We start from the raw sequence: 25,000 nt of genomic DNA on the forward strand, positions 1-25,000 counted from the left end.
CATCTTCGCTTCTATTTAAATAAATAAATAAGCTGAAGCTAGACATCAGTAAACACCACCACAGACACCACAAGCACGCCTTCTCCTCGTACTTCCGCCTCACGCGGGAACACGGACGCTCTAAATACTTCGAATTCCAATGCCAGTATATTGTAAACCACGGGTTCTTTAATGCTAGCGGGTCGTCGCGACCCTAGTTAACATCATGGTGCACGTCTCGTGACGGGTGTCACGGCGTAGTTAAATGTATGCGATACATTTCTCAAATATAAGCGCTCAGTCATCTGTACATCATGGTAGGTTCCCACGACGTGCAATATGCGTTCAACTTATCAATGTTCATGTGTCCTGCAGTTCACATTATGACGCGCAGTTAGCTGCGGTCTTCATCGATCCATGAGCCGAGTGATCCACTGCCGAGGGTGACTAACTTGCGTAAGCCGCCGCTGTGCGCGTATACCCGTTCCCCGTAGGGAGGAGCAAGCCGCCGCTTAGAGACGAAGCATAAAGTGTCCTCATTCCACATAGGGCAAGCTGGATGAATCCATTTTACCCAGGACGGCCGAAGCGGCGTGGACCAGGGGAGAACTGAACCTTATACTTCACACCACAGTAAGTCTACGTGTCCTCTTCCACATAGGGCAAGCTAGAACTAACTATCTTACTCAGGACTGCCGAAGCAGCGTGGACCAGGGGAGGAACACACTTTTCATGGAAACGTAAGGCATCCATGACTGCCATAACGTAAGCCGCCGCTGTGCGCGTATACCCGTTCCCCGTAGGGAGGAGCAAGCCGCCGCTTAGAGACGAAGCATAAAGTGTCCTCATTCCACATAGGGCAAGCTGGATGAATCCATTTTACCCAGGACGGCCGAAGCGGCGTGGACCAGGGGAGAACTGAACTTTATGCTTCACACCACAGTAAGTCTACGTGTCCTCTTCCACATAGGGCAAGCTAGAACTAACTATCTTACCCAGGACTGCCGAAGCAGCGTGGACCAGGGGAGGAACACACTTTTCATAGAAACGTAAGGCATCCATGACTGCCATAGTGCGTAAGCCGCCGCTGTGCGCGTAAACCCGTTCCCCGTAGGGAGGAGTCAAGCCGCCGCTTAGAGACGAAGTATGAAGTGTCCTCTTCCACATAGGGCAAGCTAGAATGAACTATCTTACCCAGGACCGCCGAAGCAGCGTGGACCAGGGGAGAACTGAACTTTATACTTCACACCGCAGTATTGAGTAATGTGCCCTCTTCCACATAGGGCAAGCTGGAATGTTCCATTTTACCCAGGACGGCCGAAGCGGCGTGGACCAGTGGAGGACTACACAATCATGAGGTTTGATATCGACTTGTGTGTTTCAATAGGATACCGATGGTATGGTTTGAACCGATTTGATTTAGCCATTCTGAAGTCATCACTTGGTTGAAGCGCTGAACTAGGGAGGCATCGTTTACATATATATTGGTTTTCGCATGCTCTACTAGGTTAATGTCATGAGGTTGGCTATCGAGCATGCCCAAGTGATGACTTGATTGTGTGCTTGCTTGAATTCTTCACATTTCATACCATCGGTTAGTTGTCGAATCATTCCTCGATCATAACCTTCGTTCTTGGTTCATGTATGCTCTCTTCCACATAGGGCAAGCTAGAATTAACTATCTTACCCAGGACCGCCGAAGCAGCGTGGACCAGGGGAGAACTATACTTTGTCTTGTATGCCCTCTTCCACATAGGGCAAGCTAGAACTAACTATCTTACCCAGGACCGCCGAAGCAGCGTGGACCAGTGGAGGACTATACTTTGTTCATAACACCACAGTATTGAGTAATGTGCCCTCTTCCACATAGGGCAAGCTAGAATGAACTATCTTACCCAGGACCGCCGGAGCAGTGTGGACCAGTGGAGGACTACACAATCATGAGGTTTGATATCGACTTGTGTGTTTCAATAGGGTACCGATGGTATGTTTTGAACCGATTTGATTTAGCCATTCTGAAGTCATCACTTGGTTGAAGCGCTGAACTAGGGAGGGGCATCGTTTACATATATATTGGTTTTCGCATGCTCTACTAGGTTAATGTCATGAGGTTGGCTATCGAGCATGCCCAAGTGATGACTTGATTGTGTGCTTGCTTGAATTCTTCACATTTCATACCATCGGTTAGTTGTCGAATCATTCCTCGATCATAACCTTCGTTCTTGGTTCATGTATGCCCTCTTCCACATAGGGCAAGCTAGAATGAACTATCTTACCCAGGACCGCCGGAGCAGCGTGGACCAGTGGAGGACTATACTTTGTTCATTACACCACAGTATTAAGTATGGTGTCCTCTTCCACATAGGGCAAGCTAGAACTAACTATCTTACCCAGGACCGCCGAAGCAGTGTGGACCAGGGGAGGACTATACTTTATACTTCACACACTAGCCATATTGAAGTCATCACTTGGTTGAAGCACTGAACTAGGGCGAGTCTATCGTTTACTTTGCATTGGGATAATACGCTGCATGCTCTCTTAGGTTAATGTCATGTGGTTGGCTATAGAGCATGCCCAAGTGATGACTTTGTTTAAAGCTCAACAGGTAGAGTATTATGTCCTCTTCCACATAGGGCAAGCTAGAATTAACTATCTTACCCAGGACAGCCGGAGCAGCGTGGACCAGGGGAGAACTATACTTTGTCTTGTATGCCCTCTTCCACATAGGGCAAGCTAGAATTAACTATCTTACCCAGGACTGCAAAGCAGCGTGGACCAGTGGAGGACTATACTTTGTTCATTACACCACAGTATTAAGTATGGTGTCCTCTTCCACATAGGGCAAGCTAGAACTAACTATCTTACCCAGGACCGCCGAAGCAGTGTGGACCAGGGGAGGACTATACTTTATACTTCACACACTAGCCATACTGAAGTCATCACTTGGTTGAAGCGCTGAACTACGGCGGGGTAATCGTTTACAGGTTATAATCATATAGCTGCATGCTCATTAGTAGATAATGGAATATTGTATGGCAATATGAGCATGCCCAAGTGATGACTTTGTTTCAAGCTCAACAGGTAGGGTATTGAGTCCTCTTCCACATAGGGCAAGCTAGAATGAACTATCTTACCCAGGACCGCCGGAGCAGCGTGGACCAGTGGAGGACTCTATACTTTATACTTCACACCACAGTATTGAGTACGACTTGCATAAAGCCCCTAATGAGAACCACGAGGGCTCTCTCAATGTAGAACCACGAGGGCTCTAGTACCGATTCTCTCGGTACGGCTTGGTCCGTGTTCCTTTATGCTTGTACTCTTAGAAAGTCTCAACCCGGAGGTCTTGACTTTGATTGTCATAGTTGGACTACGACGGGGCATCCGACCATTGCTGATCGAACACCCCTGATTCACCATCTTTCGGGTAGGCGGTACGCGTACCTCCGGACGCGGAAGTCTCAACCCGGAGGTCTTGACTTTGATTGTCATAGTTGGACTACGACGGGGTATCCGACTCATCGAATACCCCAGAAGCACACCATCTTTCGGGTAGGCGGTACGCGTACCTCCGGACGCGGAAGTCTCAACCCGGAGGTCTTGACTTTGATTGTCATAGTTGGACTACGACGGGGTATCCGACTCATCGAATACCCCAGAAGCACACCATCTTTCGGGTAGGCGGTACGCGTACCTCCGGACGCGGAAGTCTCAACCCGGAGGTCTTGACTTTGATTGTCATAGTTGGACTACGACGGGGTATCCGACTCATCGAATACCCCAGAAGCACACCATCTTTCGGGTAGGCGGTACGCGTACCTCCGGACGCGGAAAGTCTCAACCCGGAGGTCTTGACTTTGGTTGTCATAGTTGGACTATGACGGGGCATCCGACCATTGCTGATCGAACACCCCTGTTACACCATCTTTCGGATAGGCGGTGCGCGACACCACCGACGCGGAAAGTCTCAACCCGGAGGTCTTGACTTTATATTGTTGGATAGTCCTCTTCCACTATAGGGCAAGCTGGAAATATTCCATTTTACCCAGGACTGCCGAGGCAGCGTGGACCAGGGGAGAACTTCACGGAATCTTCAGGCATCCATGATTGCCATAGTGCGTAAGCCGCCGCTGTGTGCGTCAACTCGTTCCCCGTGAGGAGGAGTCTAGCCGCCGCTAAAAGACGAAGCATTAAGTGTCCTCATTCCACTATAGGGCAAGCTAGAATGAACTATCTTACCCAGGACCGCCGAAGCAGCGTGGACCAGGCGAAGACTATACTTTATACTTCACACCACAGTATTGAGTACGACTTGCATAAAGCCCCTAATGAGAACCACGAGGGCTCTCTCAATGTAGAACCACGAGGGCTCTAGTACCGATTCTCTCGGTACGGCTTGGTCCGTGTTCCTTTATGCTTGTACTCGCGGAAAGTCTCAACCCGGAGGTCTTGACTTTGATTGTCATAGTTGGACTACGACGGGGTATCCGACCATTGCTGACCGAACACCCCTGATTCATCATCTTTCGGATAGGAGGTGGGCGCACCTCCTACGCGGAAGTCTCAACCCGGAGGTTCGGACTTAGAGTTTTTCCCATTTAAAAGTTTTTCTCTTAGCCATACTGAAGTCATCACTTGGTGAACGATTGAACTAGGGCGGGTTAATCGTTTATAGGTATCATGTGGTTTGCATGCTCTCTTAGGTTAAGGTCATGTGGTTGGCTATCGAGCATGCCCAAGTGATGACTTTGTTTCACGCTTGCTTGATTTCTTCAAGATTCCCTGTTATATAGTGTAATCATTCGAGAACAGGGAATCTTTGGTTTTGCTCAACAGGTATTGGATGTCAACTTGGTATCTAGATCGCATTAAGTCTCAACCCTTAGGTTCGGACTTGTATAGTGACATCTTGTTACGGTCTTGAGTCTCAACCCGCAGGTTCGGACTACTTAGTGTTTGATCGAATATAATATGGCAACTTGTGCCTAAGTCTCAACCCGCAGGTTCGGACTTCTGTTTATTTGGCCAATGTATGTATAAGGCAACTTGTGCCTAAGTCTCAACCCGCAGGTTCGGACTTGTGTATTTGTTCGAAGTCATGTATAAGGCAACGTGTGCCTAAGTCTCAACCCGCAGGTTCGGACTTGTTAGTGTTTCGTCAACTTTCATATGGCAACTTGTGCCTAAGTCTCAACCCGCAGGTTCGGACTTGTGTATTTGTTCGAAGTCATGTATAAGGCAACTTGTGCCTAAGTCTCAACCCGCAGGTTCGGACTTGTGTATTTGTTCGAAGTCATGTATAAGGCAACTTGTGCCTAAGTCTCAACCCGCAGGTTCGGACTTCATAGTGTTTCGTCAATGTTCATATGGCAACTTGTGCCGAAGTCTCAACCCGCAGGTTCGGACTTCTATAGTGTTTCGTCAATTATCATATGGCAACTTGTGCCGAAGTCTCAACCCGCAGGTTCGGACTTCTGGAAGGATCACTTGGCCACTAATGATCCTTCCGCAGGTTCACCTACGGAAACCTTGTTACGACTTTTACTTCCTCTAAATCATCAAGTTCGGTCAACTTCGATAAAGCAGACGCGGTTCACGAGGATCCAGCGAACGATCATCTCCAAAGACCTCACTAAATAATCCATCGGTAGTAGCGACGGGCGGTGTGTACAAAGGGCAGGGACGTATTCAACGCTGGCTGATGACCAGCACTTACTAGAAGTTCCGAGTTCATATGGACCATTGCAATCCATAATCCCTACTAAGTGAGTATTTGAGTGATTTCCCGTTCCTCTCGGAATAGGAGACACGCTGCTACCCACATTGTAGCACGCGTGTAGCCCAGAACATCTAAGGGCATCACGGACCTGTTATCGCTCGATCTCATTTTGCTAAACACAAATTGTCCTGCTAAGCAGCGTACCGTAAGTGCACTTGCGCACACGAACAGCGAAGGTGTCAGGTCATACTCCACCGAAAGGTCCTAACCCGTTCCAATCGGCATCGACGCATTAACGCTGACTGCGTTCTAGTTAGCATATGTGAGTCACGTTCGTTATCGGAATTAACCAGACAAATCAATCCACGAACTAAGAACGGCCATGCACCACTACCCTTAAATTTGAGAAAGAGCTATTAATCTGTCTCACCTCCATAAGTTCGGACCTGGTAAGTTTTCCCGTGTTGAGTCAAATTGAACCGCAAGCTCCATTTCATTTTTTTTTTTTTTTTGGACGAGGGTTCACATTGGCCTTGGCCCCGAGGGACCATGACCAACATTACTCCCTCCTCTGAGCCTTTCACCTTCCGTCACGCTGTGCACCTACACGGTAGAAGCGATGACGGAAGAGGCATCTGTCCCTAGGATAAAATCACAGTTTACGGACGCTGTGGCACGCAACTAACTCCTGAAGGGTGAAAGCGCGTGTCGCCAAAGGTCTAACAGGTACTACCCTGACTACCAGGGGCTATTTCCCAAGCCTAAGGAGACGGACTCGGCGCAATGCAACTTAAGCGGCTCAGAAGATCGATCCGACAGCTGACTTACATGACACCACTACCTCCTAAAATCCCGTAAATGGGACTTGCACTAAGGTTCAAATATCATGCGGATGCGTCAGCCCGCAAAACTAGGCTCCTGCCTCGTCTACGTGCTGGGTCTCCGATATCTGACACTTCTTGATGTTACTCGTGCTGGCCCGCAAAACCAAGCTCCTGCTCAGTCTACGTGCCGTCCCCTGTGGCCTGTTTGGAATGTACAAGGCCCTGAACTCGGCCGGTGTCCTAAAGGTTGTTCAGCGATGGTTAGGTACCGCGATTGGCGGGTGAGGAACAACCCCCGGTGCATCCCTCCCCAAAGCATCACAAACCTTAAGTATCCGGTCTTGTTCCCTTCTCCCTGAGGTCGTCCAACGTCTGACTTGACTTAGTCATGGAAGACTTGGTTGCCTTGGTCGGGAATCCTCGGCGCCCTACGTCAACCAATCCTTTGTCGCGTCTATGTCGGACTTGCCCTCGTCCACTTGGCCTGGCCGATGTTGTGCCAGGCCCTTGACAGTTCAGGTTTCTGGATTGACTTGGTCATTATCGCATAGTTATCACCGGCGACCCTTTACCGATGGATCCCTTACCGACAAATCCCAAGTCGCCCCATAGCCTGTCCTGCCCTCACTCGTTCTGCACCCGCTGGTGCTTCCTTTGGCCTGGCTGGTCTTGTGCCAGGCCCTTGACAGTCTGGTCTCCGGTTTGACGAGACAATTGTCGCAAAGGTACCACCTTGGTGCCAACGCTCACCGGTGCATCCCCTATCGACGTATGGCAAGTCGCCCCATAGACCTTTCCGTCACCTTCCTACTGTGCGCCTTAGCGCCTGCACTTACGTGCCCGCCTGTGCCGCAAGCGTCGTCCGTTCTGCTGCTGGTCATGGCTTTCGATGTGACCATCCCATCATACTCGCCCGCCAGCAACCCCAGGAGAAGCACCACCAACTCCTTCGTATCCGAACGTCCACTCGCGGCCTGCGCATCGGTCTCAGTCCTGCGCCCCGGGAGGCGACAGAGCACATCGGGACTTTGACTTCTGCGACTTTTCGTGAAACTTCCAGGAGAGTGAATCCCTTCCGTAACACTCCCTATGTCTTCGCGGTCCTGTCCGCTGACATAGGGTCCATCCTAACCTCCCTCACTCGGAGAGGCTAAACAGACCAGAGGGCTAGGTATCTAAAACCAGGATTAAAGACACCTTACAAGGCCCGTTCCGTCTGCGGCACACTACCATAACCCCGGCCCAACGGGGTCATCACCCTGATAGTGCACGGGAGGTCGGGTACCCCTCCCACCCGGATCTCTGTTGGTCACCCCTTGCTGCTAGGGGGTCCAGTGGCGCCACGAGGAGGCCAGTATTCCAGGCGTTCACGCCGTCACACCGTTTGACCGGAGTGACCCCGCAATGACTGCGAGCCCAACAAGCTCCATTTCATTGTGGTGCCCTTCCGTCAATTCCTTTAAGTTTCAACTTTGCAACCATACTTCCCCCGGAACCTGACTTTGGTTTCCCGGAAGCTACTGAGAGCACCTGGTTGTAGCGTCTCCCAATTGCTAGTTGGCATCGTTTACGGTTAGAACTAGGGCGGTATCTAATCGCCTTCGATCCTCTAACTTTCGTTCTTGATTAAAGAAAGCATCCTTGACAAATGCCTTCGCTTTAGTTAGTCTTACGACGGTCTACGAATTTCACCTCTCGCGCCGTAATACTAGTGTCCCCAACTACTTCTGTTAATCATTACCTCCGGTCTGAGTACAAACCAATGAAAGATTAGACCAAGGTCGTATTCCATTATTCCATGCAAGATTATTCTAGGGCGTTTGGGCACCCTGCTTTAAGCACTCTAATTTGTTCAAGGTAAACGTGAGCGGTCGAGCTCTATGTTACACTTGCACCCGTTGAAGGGCACACCATGACACAGACTTGGTGCCCTACCACACCATTGAGTCGCAACCAGATTCCGACTTGGCCCACCGACCACGGGTTGACCGGGTCGGCGGAGCCGGACTGTGTTGGACAAGTATCAACTTCGAACGTTTTAACCGCAACAATTTTAATATACGCTAGTGGAGCTGGAATTACCGCGGCTGCTGGCACCAGACTTGCCCTCCACTTGATCCTCGTAGAAGGATTTATGCTCTACTCATTCCAATTATGAAACATCATTAAAGAGTTTCATATTGTTATTTCTCGTCACTACCTCCCCGTCCCGGGATTGGGTAATTTACGCGCCTGCTGCCTTCCTTGGATGTGGTAGCCATTTCTCAGGCTCCCTCTCCGGAATCGAACCCTGATTCCCCGTTACCCGTTGCAACCATGGTAGTCCTCTATACTACCATCCATAGTTGATAGGGCAGATATTTGCGAGATCTGTCGTCGGTGCGAGACCATACGATCAGCATCATTATCCAGACTTCAACTCAATGACACGGAGAACCCGCGATTGGTTTGACTAATAAGTGCACCAGTTCCCGCGAGGGTCCTGGCATGTTGCATGTATTAGCTCTAGATTTTCCACAGTTATCCAAGTAACTAGGTTGATGATCTCGTAAATTATAGCTGTTATACTGAGCCTTATGCGGTTTCACATTAAATCTGTTTGTACTTAGACATGCATGGCTTAACCTTTGAGACGAGCGTATATTACTGGTAGGATCAACCAGAATTCCGACTTTGCGTTCGAATGTTCATTGTCCCATTGCACCCGGAGGAGCAAACACCACGTTCTATATGTTGTCAAGTCCGGTAGCACACGGGAGGCGAGCCCCCGTGCGAACCTCATTGCCCTCGTATCACACACACACCCGATGCACCGGACAGGCACTTGAGCGGCATTCGACTCCGCTAAGCGCTCGTGCGCCCGATTGTGCATGCGCTGACGGGGCCTTCATACCCCTACCACAGCGACCTTATGCCAAACTTCCATGAATACTTAGGTGAGCTGACAAGGGCCTTCATTTCCCTACCATCAACTAAAGGACACGCTAGGCGCGTCCGATCATTGCAACTGCGGGGCTTTCATACCCCAATCACCACAGTACGCAATTCACCAGAGTTTAATCACAACCCCCCCGGACATGGCACACTATTAACTTGCAACAAAACTTAGTGTGTGCCGGGCACATCGGTTCCACAAAATCATTCCCGATGTACCCCAATTGGGGTTGTGAACGCATCCATGGTCCTCTGACACACCCAACCAAGCGTGGATACTACATACCTCAAACACCCAGTACACTAACAGCCAAATCAACATATGGTTGCTTTCCCCCAGACATTTGCCAATCACTTGGCACCCGGACGGGAACTCGCTCCTGATTGCGCCAATGCCACCCATTTGCCAAGAGCGAGTTCTGTATGTAGATTTCATTTGGAAAGACAACCGTGTACTGGATATTCTATCCGACGATTACAGATGACGAGTACGAGACTCGACTACACTCACGGATAATACATTTTGGGTCGAGATTGCTTTCGGGGTTTTCGATTGGTCTTGCGCTTGTAAACGTATAACTTTGACTTGTGGTAACCTCGGTATGTTAGTCGATCACGTGGTTGTGAACTGGTAAGGGTGGGCAATCTGTTCACTTGCACTCTGGGTAGGAATAGGTGAGCGCTATAGGTTAAGATCATTGTATGGTTCCATCGTGATGACTTTCGCTAGATAGTAGGATGTTTGGATAGTTATAACGTTTCTGGCCATTTGTTCATAGTGTTCGGTCCATTGAGGAATTCGATTGGTCTTTGCTTCACACACGTGGTCGATCACTTGGATGTGAACTAGGGTGAGAATAAGGTGTTCACTAGTGCTCTTAGGTTTTGGATCAGTACTGAGCACTTGATTGGTTTCGCATAATATGTATCCATAGTGATGACTCTTTCCAGCTTAAGATTTCGTGACCGGTTTCGAATCCTTCCCACGTTCGCTTTTACTTGGTTAGGTTTTCGAGTGTAGATTTGAAAGCAATCTCATGTATGTATCCCATCTGATATAAGCCACTGACAGTTCATGTCACCTCGTTCAACTCTCGCTGGGTCACAGAAGTATGTTACTGCGCCCATTATCCCTACTCGGATAGGTTCGGTTCGTTCGTTTTATACTACGGTGAGTAAACTCAATTTGTGCATCGCATAGCCATGGAAAGCAAGCTTTCGCGGGCCTCTTCGACTGTTTTGATACGAGCTGTGCCCGTGATGCTTGTCATCCCAGGATACTAGACCCCTTTGGACGACCGCATGACCATCAGAAAGTAAATTCCACGTTCGATTTGGGGTGTGAACCCCGAACATAAAGTCTTTGTGTAGAACCACGAGGGCTCTATAGTACCGATTCTCTCGGTACGCTTGGTCCGTGTTCCTTTATGTTCGTACTCTTGTGTGTATAATATTCATGTTCGGTTTGGGATATTTGCTACTTTCACCAGGGTCCCGTTCTTCATACAAGTCTGCCTTGCTAATGTGGTAACTTTATAGTGTAGTTCTGACATCCCAATTTTGGGACTTAGCCGATTTTTCGTATATTTCCACATGACCCATAGGGTCCCTTTCTTCATACAAGCTTGCCTAGGGCGATCGGTCAAAACTTGTCTTACTATTCGATTGGTCTTCGCAGTTTCACCCTAGGCAATTCGCCTAGGTCTGTCTTCTTGAGGAGGCCAAAACCCGAAATAAGGAGGTCTGGCCGACCCTGAAACCTCCCCTGTCTTAACTACACTAACCCGATTTTTCAGGGTCCTCAGCGCCATACAACTTTGCCTAGGTCACTTATACTCTTGACTTAGGCCATCTGACTTGGTCCGTGTTTCTTCCTAGGGTTCACCTAGGTACTTTGCCTTGCTTGATGTGGTAACTTTTTAGTGTAGTTCTGACATCCCAATTTTGGGACTTAGCCGATTTTTCATGAATTTCCATATGACCCTAAGGGTCCCTTTCTTCATACAAGCTTGCCTAGGGCGATCGGTCAAAACTTGTCTTACTATTCGATTGGTCTTCGCAGTTTCACCCTAGGCAATTCGCCTAGGTCTGTCTTCTTGAGGAGGCCAAAACCCGAAATAAGGAGGTCCAGCCGACCCTGAAACCTCCCCTGTCTGAACTACACTAACCCGATTTTTCAGGGTCCTCAGCGCCATACAACTTTGCCTAGGTCACTTGTACTCTTGACTTAGGCCATCTGACTTGGTCCGTGTTTCTTCCTAGGGTTCACCTAGGTACTTTGCCTTGCTTGATGTGGTAACTTTTTAGTGTAGTTCAGACATCCCAATTTTGGGACTTAGCCGATTTTTCATGTATTTCCATATGACCCATAGGGTCCCTTTCTTCATACAAGCTTGCCTAGGGCGATCGGTCAAAACTTGTCTTACTATTCGATTGGTCTTCGCACTTTCACCCTAGGCACTTTGCCTAGGTCTGTCTTCTTGAGGAGGCCAAAACCCGAAATAAGGAGGTTCAGCCGACCCAGAAACCTCCCCTGTCTGAACTACACTAACCCGATTTTTCAGGGTCCTCAGCGCCATACAACTTTGCCTAGGTCACTTGTACTCTTGACTTAGGCCATCTGACTTGGTCCGTGTTTCTTCCTAGGGTTCACCTAGGTACTTTGCCTTGCTTGATGTGGTAACTTTTTAGTGTAGTTCAGACATCCCAATTTTGGGACTTAGCCGATTTTTCATGTATTTCCATATGACCCATAGGGTCCCTTTCTTCATACAAGCTTGCCTAGGGCGATCGGTCAAAACTTGTCTTACTATTCGATTGGTCTTCGCACTTTCACCCTAGGCAGTTTGCCTAGGTCTGTCTTCTTGAGGAGGCCAAAACCCGAAATAAGGAGGTTCAGCCGACCCAGAAACCTCCCCTGTCTGAACTACACTAACCCGATTTTTCAGGGTCCTCAGCGCCATACAACTTTGCCTAGGTCACTTGTACTCTTGACTTAGGCCATCTGACTTGGTCCGTGTTTCTTCCTAGGGTTCACCTAGGTACTTTGCCTTGCTTGCTGTGGTAACTTTTTAGTGTAGTTCAGACATCCCAATTTTGGGACTTAGCCGATTTTTCATGTATTTCCATATGACCCATAGGGTCCCTTTCTTCATACAAGCTTGCCTAGGGCGATCGGTCAAAACTTGTCTTACTATTCGATTGGTCTTCGCACTTTCACCCTAGGCAGTTTGCCTAGGTGTAGCTTCTTGAGGAGGTCAAAACCCAAAATAAGGAGGTTCAGCCGACCCAAAAACCTCCCCTGTCTAAACTACACTAACCAGATTTTTCAGGGTCCTCACCGTCATACAACTTTGCCTAGGTCACTTGTTCTCTTGACTTAGGCCATCTGACTTGGTCCGTGTTTCTTCCTAGGGTTCACCTAGGTACTTTGCCTTGCTTCATGTGGTAACTTTTTAGTGTAGTTCAGACATCCCCATTTTGGGACTTAGCCGATTTTTCATGAATTTCCATATGACCCAAAGGGTCCCTTTCTTCATACAAGCTTGCCTAGGGCGATCGGTCAAAACTTGTCTTACTATTCGATTGGTCTTCACACTTGCACCCTAGGCACTTTGCCTAGGTGTAGCTTCTTGAGGAGGTCAAAACCCGAAATAAGGGGGTTCAACCGACCCAAAAACCTCCCCTGTCAGAACTACACTAACCCGATTTTTCAGGGTCCTCAGCGCCATACAACTTTGCCTAGGTCACTTGTACTCTTGACTTAGCCCATCTGACTTGGTCCGTGTTTCTTGCTAGGGTTCACCTAGGTAGTTTGCCTTGCTTGATGTGGTAACTTTTTAGTGTAGTTCTGACATCCCAATTTTGGGACTTAGCCGATTTTTCATGTATTTCCATATGACCCTTAGGGTCCCTTTCTTCATACAAGCTTGCCTAGGGCGATCGGTCAAAACTTGTCTTACTATTCGATTGGTCTTCGCACTTTCACCCTAGGCAGTTTGCCTAGGTGTAGCTTCTTGATGAGGCCAAAACCCAAAATAAGGGAGTTCGGCCGACCCAAAAACCTACCCTGTCTAAACTACACTAACCAGATTTTTCAGGGTCCTCAGCGCCATACAACTTTGCCTAGGTCACTTGTTCTATTGACTTAGGCCATCTGACTTGGTCCGTGTTTCTTCCTAGGGTTCACCTAGGTACTTTGCCTTGCTTGGTGTGGTAACTTTTTAGTGTAGTTCTGACATCCCCATTTTGGGACTTAGCCGATTTTTCGTAAAATACCATATGACCCATCAGGGTCCTTTGCTTCATATAAGTTTGCCTTGCTTGGTATGGTAACATTTGAGTGTAGTTCTGACATCATCATTTTGGGACTTAGCCGATTTTTCGTAAAATACCATATGACCCATATGGGTCCTTTGCTTCATATAAGTTTGCCTTGCTTGGTATGGTAACATTTGAGTGTAGTTCTGACATCATCATTTTGGGACTTAGCCGATTTTTCGTAAAATACCATATGACCCATATGGGTCCTTTGCTTCATATAAGTTTGCCTTGCTTGGTGTGGTAACTTTTTAGTGTAGTTCTGACATCCCCATTTTGGGACTTAGCCGATTTTTCGTAAAATACCATATGACCCATCAGGGTCCTTTGCTTCATATAAGTTTGCCTTGCTTGGTATGGTAACATTTGAGTGTAGTTCTGACATCATCATTTTGGGACTTAGCCGATTTTTCGTAAAATACCATATGACCCATATGGGTCCTTTGCTTCATATAAGTTTGCCTTGCTTGGTGTGGTAACTTTTTAGTGTAGTTCTGACATCCCCATTTTGGGACTTAGCCGATTTTTCGTAAAATACCATATGACCCATCAGGGTCCTTGCCTTCATATAAGTTTGCCTTGCTTGGTGTGGTAACATTTGAGTGTAGTTCTGACATCATCATTTTGGGACTTAGCCGATTTTTCGTAAAATACCATATGACCCATATGGGTCCTTTGCTTCATATAAGTTTGCCTTGCTTGGTGTGGTAACATTTGAGTGTAGTTCTGACATCATCATTTTGGAACTTAGCCGATTTTTCGTAAAATACCATATGACCCATCAGGGTCCTTTCCTTCATATAAGTTTGCCTTGCTTGGTGTGGTAACTTTTTAGTGTAGTTCTGACATCCCCATTTTGGGACTTAGCCGATTTTTCGTAAAATACCATATGACCCATCAGGGTCCTTTGCTTCATATAAGTTTGCCTTGCTTGGTGTGGTAACATTTGAGTGTAGTTCTGACATCATCATTTTGGGACTTAGCCGATTTTTCGTAAAATACCATATGACCCATCAGGGTCCTTGCCTTCATATAAGTTTGCCTTGCTTGGTGTGGTAACATTTGAGTGTAGTTCTGACATCCCCATTTTGGGACTTAGCCGATTTTTCGATCAATACCATATGACCCATCAGGGTCCTTTGCTTCATATAAGTTTGCCTTGCTTGGTGTGGTAACATTTGAGTGTAGTTCTGACATCATCATTTTGGGACTTAGCCGATTTTTCGTAAAATACCATATGACCCATCAGGGTCCTTGCCTTCATATAAGTTTGCCTTGCTTGGTGTGGTAACACATGAGTGTAGTTCTGACATCCCCATTTTGGGACTTAGCCGATTTTTCGTAAAATACCATATGACCCATCAGGGTCCTTTCCTTCATATAAGTTTGCCTTGCTTGATGTGGTAACATTTGAGTGTAGTTCAGACATCCCCATTTTGGGACTTAGCCGATTTTTCGATCCATACCATATGACCCATCAGGGTCCTTGCCTTCATATAAGTTTGCCTTGCTTGGTGTGGTAACATTTTAGTGTAGTTCTGACATCACCATTTTGGGACTTAGCCGATTTTTCGTAAAATACCATATGACCCATCAGGGTCCTTGCCTTCATATAAGTTTGCCTTGCTTGGTGTGGTAACATTTTAGTGTAGTTCTGACATCACCATTTTGGGACTTAGCCGATTTTTCGTAAAATACCATATGACCCATCAGGGTCCTTTGCTTCATATAAGTTTGCCTTGCTTGGTGTGGTAACACATGAGTGTAGTTCTGACATCCCCATTTTGGGACTTAGCCGATTTTTCGACCAATACCATATGACCCATCAGGGTCCTTTGCTTCATATAAGTTTGCCTTGCTTGGTGTGGTAACATTTGAGTGTAGTTCTGACATCCCCATTTTGGGACTTAGCCGATTTTTCGATCCATCCTATATGACCCATCAGGGTCCTTTTTCTTCATATAAGTTTCCCAAGACTTAGTGCTTTTTTCCTTTGGACACCAATATCACCCTTGCGGGTATCTTTGATCTTCTCACTTTGTATTGGCCGAATGTAGGTCTTGCCATGCCAAACATATAATTGTTCTACACCAAGTCTCTATCTCGTACCGCCAGCTCGGTACATTCGATTAACCTGCCCTTAAGGCACCCGGGACTTAGCCATTTTTTCACATTTTTCATGATTTTGAGGCAACTTTTCTCGACTTTGTCACCTTATATCACCAAGATCCTTTCCCTTTAGCGCTTCACTCTGTTAGTATGATATTTAGCGCTGACTATCACCTTTCTGTCGCTGAGCTCAACTTCTTATTCGGTGCCATAGAGCCAGAGATATTTGGTGTATGCTGTTATAAGGGAAGTTTGTCACTTTTTCAAAGGCCCACTTTGGGACGCCCATATCTCACCTTCAGGTATCTTCGATCTTCTTGTCGTCTATGGACGAAACTTAGGCCTTGTCTTGGCCAACTTATAAATGTTCTACGGCCAAGCCGTATCTCTTACCGCCAGCCCGGTATTCATGGACTTAGTTGGATTATCGCCTCTCGTGGTAACAATTTCAGACTTTGACACACAATAACACCCAAACGGTCACATGCTAGCGCTTTGCTTGGAAGGAATTATAGTTAGCGCTACCTTTTCTCTTTCCATCGATACCTTGTTCGTTCCATTCCATGCCATACAGCCGAAGTTATGATGTTTCCCGTTTTCCATATCATGTGGAGCTTATGCTCTGGGAAAACCATCTAACACCTGTACCACCCTTTTAGGTACCACCGATCTCGAGACTATGTTCGGGCCAAATATAGGTTATAACATGCCCAACTTATAATTGTTCTACACCAAGTCTCTATCTCTTACCGCCTGCTCGGTATTTTACTCGTAAGTCCAAATTTCACAACTTGTACTTTTTGGCCCAATGTACTCGAGTTTCAATTTTGGTAACATTTTTCGACTTTGACGCTTAATAACTTCCAAATCATGCTAGTTAGCGCTTTGCTTTCTTCTAGTCGTATCTAGCGCTGGGTGTTACCTTTCCAAAACATATCCTAGCTCTACAATCCATGCCATACAGCCGGAGCTACATGGTGCACAAGTCAAATCCATTTTAGCCATGTTTCATTTTTGCTAATTTTTGACCACTCGTATCACCCTTCCAGAGTGGTCCGATCTTCTCGCTTTCTATGGACGACTTTTGGGTCTCGTAGAGGCAAACTTATAAGTATTCTACGTCAACCCGCTATCTCTTACCGCTTGCTCGGTATTCTTGGTCTTGTGTGATTTTTGGCCATTTTGGTATTATTTTTCCACTTTGTCGCTTAATAACTCAGTTTTGCTCAACACATAGCGCTTCGGTTGTTTGGGATTATAGTTAGCGCTCGGTTCGACCTTTCCAACACTGATCTAAGCTTGTCGATCCGTTCCATACAGCCTGAGTTATTCGCGATACCGTGTTTCAATCCATTTCTCAAGTCTCGTTTTGGTCCAACTTTGAACCAGCCATATCACCCTGATGGGTACCTCCGATCTTCTCGCTCTATATTGGCCAAAGTTAGGTCTTGTGGTAACGTACTTATGATTGTTCTACGCCGTGTTCGTAGCTCTTATCGTTCGCCCGCTATTTTCGATCATAAGGTGAATTTTCGCCTCTAAACCACCATTTTTCACCTTTGCCCTCTAATATGACCGACTTGCTCAACACCTAGCGCTTCGCTTGGTAGGACACATAGCTAGCGCTCGTCAAGACCTTTCCAACGCATATCCAAGCTTTCCGATCCGAGCCATACAGCCTGAGCTATAGGCGATACCGTTTTTCCCATTTTCTTGGTCACACGCACTTTAGGGTACCCCTTTTTGCCTTTGACCCTTAATACCTCCTCCGGGTCACTAGTAGGCGCTCAGCTTGGTAGGAAACATAGCTAGAGCAGGCCTTCACCTTTCCAAAACTGCCGAAAGTGTACCGATCCGACATCTAGAACCAAAGTTATGGTCATTCCCATCATGCTCTACTTTCATGGTCAACCTCCACCAAGCACACCTAGGTTGGACCAACTTTCACCAACTCATCTCGAACCCCAAATTTGCTTCGACCTACTAGGTTTCCCTAGTAAAGTGGTCAAAACATCCATTACAACACGACTGGTCTTTCTGGTGGTCGACCTAGGCGACTTTGTTCGACGACCACCACCCCATGGAACTAAAAGACGTCCCTTGATACGGACCACCGATACATTTTCCGGCCTGTCTAAACTACACTCATCGAAATTTTTTTGGGTCCCCACCGTCATACAAGTTTCCCTAGGTCAAGTTTTTCTTCCGGATCGGCCGCGGACCTCACTTTTCATTATCTAGGGAGGCCATAGGGCCCCAAAAGGGGTTTTTTAAAATTTTCGACACTTTCGACTTTGGTCGGATTTTTTCCGATTTTGGTCCGACCTAGGGACTTGGTGGTCCAAGGAGCCTCGGGACCAAACTTTTTTCTCAGGGGTCCCTACCTCCATACAACTTTGCCTAGGTAAATTTTTTGTTCCAAATCGACCGCGGATTTCACTTTTCAATATCTGGGGCTCGTGTAGAGTCCGAATATGAGGTTTTCTCATTTTTCGACATTTTCGACTTTTTTCGACTTTTTTCGGGTTTTTCGACCTAGGGGTCCGCCGAACAAATTTTGGGTCAAAAATTTTTATTGAACTAGTCGAAAGTACGCAAAAAGATAAGACTTTTTGCCGAAGACACCATGCCCCGGAACCGACTCCTTCCCCTTCAAAATAGGGGACAAACGTGATTTTTGAAACTTTTCCTTAGGGAGCCCAAGACTTAGAAAATTTTCAAATTCTCGATTTTTCGATTGCGAGCTAGCGCTTTGCGGTCTTCGGCAATGTTGTAGATCTCGACGAGATAAAACTTTTTGGTCAAAGGACATTTTGCCCTCCGACCCCTCCTTCCCCCCGCAAATCGCCCCCCCAAAGTGCAATTTTTGCATTTTCACCTCTTTGCATGCACTGTTCGGCCCAAATGGCCACTTTCTATGGGTCTGAGCGCTTTGCGGTCTTCGGCAAACTTTTAGAGCGTACCAAGCCCTAATTATAATTGTTCTACACCAACTTCGTACCTCTTCATCCCTGGCCGCTATTCGCGTACCAAGGTAATTTTTGTTCATTTTATCAACATTTTTCATCTTTGACTGTTTACATCGGCCTTGCCATGAACCGATAGCGCTTCGCTGTGTTCTAACGTAAGTTAGTACTACTCAATACCTTTCCAAATCATGTCTTAGATTGTCATTTGCTTGCTTACAGCCGGAGCTATGAGCGATACCGTAAAAAGTACCGAAACTTGGAAAAATCCTTGGATCGCCCATATCCCCCCTTTGGGGACCAGATATCGAAAAAAGTTCTTATTCAAAAAGTTGCGCCTTAACGTGTTCTAGTTATGCCTAGAACATTTCACTTCGCTAGCTGGCCTGCAACTTAGCCGTAATTGGGATTTTAGGGTGTTCATGGAGGGCCCATTTCCTGCGACTTGGTATCTTTTGGGCCCTATGTTTCTCTAATATCTCCACAAGTTTTCCAGATAGCATTCTCATACTTTCAGGGTGCCTAGAGCACCTCAAGACCTTTCCAACGCTATGCCGTTTGCCTCGCTCGGACATCTACAGCCGAAGTTATTCGAGGTACACGGTACCTTACCCTGTTTTCTCAGTACTTGGTCGAAAATTTCGATCAGCCATATGACCGACTTGGACAACCCTGAGCGGGTTGGCCCCATATAACTAAACTTTTGTCTCTTGTAGGCAAACTTATAAATGTTCTACGTCAACTCGCTATCTCGTACCGCCTTGACGGTATACTTGGTCCAAGGGCCATTTCCAGCGACTTGGTCGCAATTTCGCTCTAAGTTTCGCTAATACCTTCGTCCGTGGACATGGTGATTTTTTGTTCGTATTTTTCCTTGATAGTCCCACTCAAGACTATTCCATACCAGAGCCAAGCGTCCCGCTAAGTGCCATACAGCCTGAGCAGTAATTCATGAAAGGTACCTCTACCAGTTTTTGCCATACTTGGGTACAAACTTTGTATCGCCCATATCTCCACTTTGGAGGCCAGCCAGCACCTTTGCCCCATATACTTTTTTCTTGGTCATACCATGCACTAAATATAATTGTTCTACGCCAACTTGCTATCTCTTCTCTAACTTGCCGTTATTCTTGGTCCAAGTCCCATTTCATTCGTTTTCGGACCCATTTTGCTATATGTTTCACTAATAGCTTCGGCCATGGACAAGCTGATATTCTGTTTGTATTTTTGCTTGATAGTCCCACTCAAGACCATTCCAAAACACACCGCAGCTTGTCGCTCGGTGGCAAACTGACCAAGTTATAATTCATGAAAGGTACCTCAACTTGGCACACCACGTGGTCGGCCCAAACCATAAACCAACCAAACGACCGACTTGGAGCACCCTGACCGGGTTGGCCCCATATAATAAAAGTTGCGTCTCTACACGCCCAACTTATGAATATTCTACGCCAAGTCGCTATCTCTTACCGGTAAGCCGGTATTCACCTTCCAAGGGTGATTTTGGTCAAGCGCCATTTCCTGCGACTTGGTCCCCGAATTGGACCATCATCACCTAATATCTCCGTGGTCTTTCAACTCAGCCTCATGAAACTTTCAGGGTAGATAGGTCTCCCCAAGACCTTTCCAACGGTGAGCCGTTTGCCTCGCTCGGCCATCTACAGCCGAAGTTATTAATGGTACTTGGTACCTTACCCTGTTTTTTCCATACTTGTTCGTACTTGGGTACAAACTTTGGATCGCCCATATCTCCACTTTGGAGGCCAGCCAGCACCTTGGCCCCATATACTTTTTTGTTGGTGATACCATGCACCAAATATAGTTGTTCTACGCAAGCTTGCTATCTCTTCTCCAACTTGCGGTTATTTTTGACTCAAGTCCCATTTCCATAGTTTTTGGTACCAATTTGCTCTATGTTTCGCTAATAGCTTCGCCCAAGGACTTTGTGATTTTTTGTTCGCATTTTTCCTAAATAGTCCCACTCAAGACTATTCCAAATCACACCTTAGCTTGTCGCTCAGTGCCATACAGCCAGAGTTTTAATTCATGAAAGGTACATCACCTTGGTACACCACGTGGTCGGTCCAAACCATCAACCAACCATATGACCGACTTCGAGTCGAGCTAGCGGCTAGGCTCAATATAATGAAATGCGTGTCTTGATGCGGGCTACTGACGGTCTGAACAATGTAGCTCGCTAGCTCGTCTCTAAACTTGTGTTTTGGTCGAATATTGGGTGTTCATGTACCACTTCGGGTAACATGGACTTTGGTGCAACTTTACCACTTGTGCACTTAATAACTTCCCGGTCATTCAAGTCTTTGCCTTCATACTTTCAGGGTAGTTAGGTCTCGTCGAGACCTTTCCATACATATGCCAAACTCATCGATCGGACATCTATAGCCCGAGTTATTCGCGGTACACCGTACCTTACCCTGTTTTTTCCTCAATTGGGTACAAACCTTGGAACACCCATATCGCCCCTTTAGAGACTAGCTGGCACGTTGGCCTCATATAATGATAAGTGCACCTCAACTAGGGCTACTGACGGTCAGAACATTTCAACTCGCTAGCTCGGGCCCACACTTGTGTTTTTCTCGAATATATGGTTCAAGTGTGCCACTTTGGGCACTTATGGACATTTTGTCCCCACACAACTTTCTTGCCTTGGTAGATAGGGTCTTGTGTTCTCGGGCAAAAAGATGCACCAAGATATGGTCTAACTTTCGTTCTTTTACCGCAAAGCGCTATCTCCAACACCCGAGGAGATAGAAAGTGATTATGTTCGGTACATCGGTCTTCCATGGCCTACTATGGTAAGCCCCTGCAGGTATGCAACCGAAGGTGCTTGGTACATATATTTGGTGCAATATCGGTGCAAAGTAGGTGTTTCCTTGATCGGGCTATAACTTTCTTGGTTGATGTTGGATTGCTTTGCGGTCTTCGGGGGATAGTTAGGGAACATGTTGGCCAACATTTCCTTATTCCTCAGCCTGGCCGTACCTCTTACCGTCTAGGCGGTATACATGCTCTAAGTTGGAACTTGTGTTCCTTTGGGTAACTTCTCTGACTTTGACGCTTAATAACTTTCGTTCATATGCAGTCTAAGCTCTGCAACTCTCAGGAAAGCTAGTACTACTCATTTCCTTTCCATATCAGTCTTTGGCTTGTCGATCCGATGTCTACAGCCTTACTTATTCACGTTCCCTGTGAAGGTAGGTTTTAGCCCATTTTCCAGTTCATGTGGTAACATTCCCAGACTTTGCCGGCTTTCTCTTCATGTGGTAACTTGCTTGCTCATGTGGTAACTTGGAAGTGTATTTCTGACAGACCCAATCTGGGACTTAGCCGATTTTTCTCTGCATATTATATGGATCCATCACTAGGCCATCTTGCTTGCTTGTGTGGTAACTTGGAAGTGTATTTCTGACAGACCCAATCTGGGACTTAGCCGATTTTTCTCTTCATATCAAATGGATCCATCACTAGGCCATCTTGCTTGCTTATGTGGTAACTTGGAAGTGTATTTCTGACAGACCCAATCTGGGACTTAGCCGATTTTTCTCTTCATATCATATGGATCCATCACTAGGCCAACTTGCTTGCTTGTGTGGTAACTTGAAAGTGTATGTCTGACAGAGCCAATCTGGGACTTAGCCGATTTTTCTCTTCATATTATATGGATCCATCACTAGGCCATCTTGCTTGCTTATGTGGTAACTTGGAAGTGTATTTCTGACAGACCCAATCTGGGACTTAGCCGATTTTTCTCTTCATATCATATGGATCCATCACTAGGCCAACTTGCTTGCTTGTGTGGTAACTTCGAAGTGTATGTCTGACAGACCCAATCTGGGACTTAGCCGATTTTTCTCTTCATATTATATGGATCTAGGACTTAGCCGATTTTTCTCTTCATATCATATGGATCTATCACTAGGCCATCTTGCTTGCTTGTGTGGTAACTTGGAAGTGTATTTCTGACAGACCCAATCTGGGACTTAGCCGATTTTTCTCTTCATATCATATGGATCCATCACTAGGCCATCTTGCTTGCTTGTGTGGTAACTTGATAGTGTATTTCCGACAGACCCAATCGCGGACTTAGCCGATTTTTCTATTCATATTATATGGATCCCTCACTAGGCCATCTTGCTTGCTTGTGTGGTAACTTGGAAGTGTATTTCTGACAGACCCAATCTGGGACTTAGCCGATTTTTCTCCTCATATCATATGGATCCATCACTAGGCCATCTTGCTTGCTTGTGTGGTAACTTGGAAGTGTATTTCTGACAGACCCAATCTCGGACTTAGCCGATTTTTCTCTTCATATTATATGGATCCTGGACTTAGCCGATTATTAGGTTATTATATATGGATCCTGGACTTAGCCGATTTTTCGCTTCATATAATTTGGATCCTGGACTTAGCCGATTATTAGGTTATAATATATGGATCCTGGACTTAGCCGATTTTTCTCTTCATATAATATGGATCCGGGACTTAGCCGATTTTTCGTTTCATATAATATGGATCCTGGACTTAGCCGATATTTCTCTTCATATAATATGGATCCGGGACTTAGCCGATTATTCTGTTCATATAATATGGATCCGGGACTTAGCCAATTTTTCTCTTCATGTGGTATCGTATGCCAATCGCTCACAAGTCATGGGATAAGGGTACTTGTGTTCTTCCATCTTCTAAGTCCCGCACGGGGACATCGTGATCGCCCCAAGTCCGGAATAGCGCCAAGTCAAGCCCCACGGTGGCCGTGCAGGACCTGTTAGCGGGGGCCCCACTGACAGCACTAATCCGGACTTAGAAATTATATCTTTCTAATCGAACACCACACACGCAACACCACCATACCACCATCTCCTTGCAAGTACCTAAGTACCCGCAACTCCATGGTGAAGGCAATGTCACTCCATCACCAACCTCTTTGCACTGCAAGCACTTGCGTACCCACAACACTCCGAAGAAGGCAACGGCGCACGATGCTCGACTCCACACACCACACCACACCACCGATGGCCAGCCAGCCAGCCAGCCCAGCTAAGGGCTAACCCACCAACCAACCACCAATGGCCTAGGCCAGCCGGATCCCACCTTCAAGTCCAAGCACAGCCAAGTGCAAGTACCGCCAAGTGTTCACCAACCAACCATCACACCAGGTCAGCCGGCCGGTACCCACCTTCAAGTGCCATTACCCTCGGGTGCAAGCTCAATCAAGTGTTAACCAACCAACCCGGCCAAGGCAGCCAACAGGCCGGCACCCTACAGCACCGACCCGCCATTACCACCTCAACCGTTGACCATGCAAGTGGCCTCGGACAACAGGTGACACCCGAAGTACATCCGAAGAGTGTATATCAAGTGTTTGTTCACCAAGTCCTCAACCAACCCCAAGTACCCGGAGGTACCCAGAGTGTTGGATCCGCCAACCACTACCAGCACTCCAAGTCCTTGCGAACCCAAAGTGTTTGCCCGGTAGGGCCATTGTATCACAACGCTTGCTACCATGCAAGTGGCCTCGAACAAGGTGACAGGGGTATCTTCACCAAGTTCTCAACCAACCCCAAGTACCCGGAGGTACCCAGAGTGTTGGGTCCGCCAACCACTACCAGCACTCCAAGTCCTCGCGAACATAAAGTGTTTGCCCGGTAGGGCCATTAGACCACAACGCTTGCTAACCATGCAAGTGGTCTCGGACAACAGGTGACACCCGAAGTACATCCGGAGAGTGTACAACAAGTGTTTGTTCACCAAGTCCTCAACCAACCCCAAGTACCCGGAGGTACCCAGAGTGTTGGGTCCGCCAACCACTACCAGCACTCTAAGTCCTCGCGAACCCAAAGTGTTTGCCCGGTAGGGCCATTAGACCACAACGCTTGCTAACCATGCAAGTGGTCTCGGACAACAGGCGATACCCGAAGTACATCCGAAGAGTGTATATCAAGTGTTTGTTCACCAAGTCCTCAACCAACCCCAAGTACCCGGAGGTACCCAGAGTGTTGGATCCGCAAACCCGTCCCGGCACTCCAAGTCCTTGCGAACCCAAAGTGTTTGCCCGGTAGGGCCATTGAATCACAACGCTTGCTAACCATGCAAGTGGTCTCGGACAACAGGTGACACCCGAAGTACAT

At 47.0% G+C, this 25,000-nt stretch overlaps 1 non-coding gene across 1 annotated transcript; it reads right to left on the bottom strand.

Annotated features, from left to right (window-relative positions):
- Nucleotides 1-270: 270 nt before the first annotated feature.
- On the bottom strand, nt 271-425 carry LOC131271053 (5.8S ribosomal RNA). The gene has a single exon (XR_009180035.1). It is a non-coding gene; the product is annotated as a 5.8S ribosomal RNA (ribosomal RNA).
- Between the last annotated feature and the right edge of the window lie 24,575 nt (nt 426-25,000).

This window comes from Anopheles coustani (genome assembly GCF_943734705.1).
Source record: "Anopheles coustani chromosome X unlocalized genomic scaffold, idAnoCousDA_361_x.2 X_unloc_9, whole genome shotgun sequence".
NCBI classification, from domain to species: domain Eukaryota; kingdom Metazoa; phylum Arthropoda; class Insecta; order Diptera; family Culicidae; genus Anopheles; species Anopheles coustani.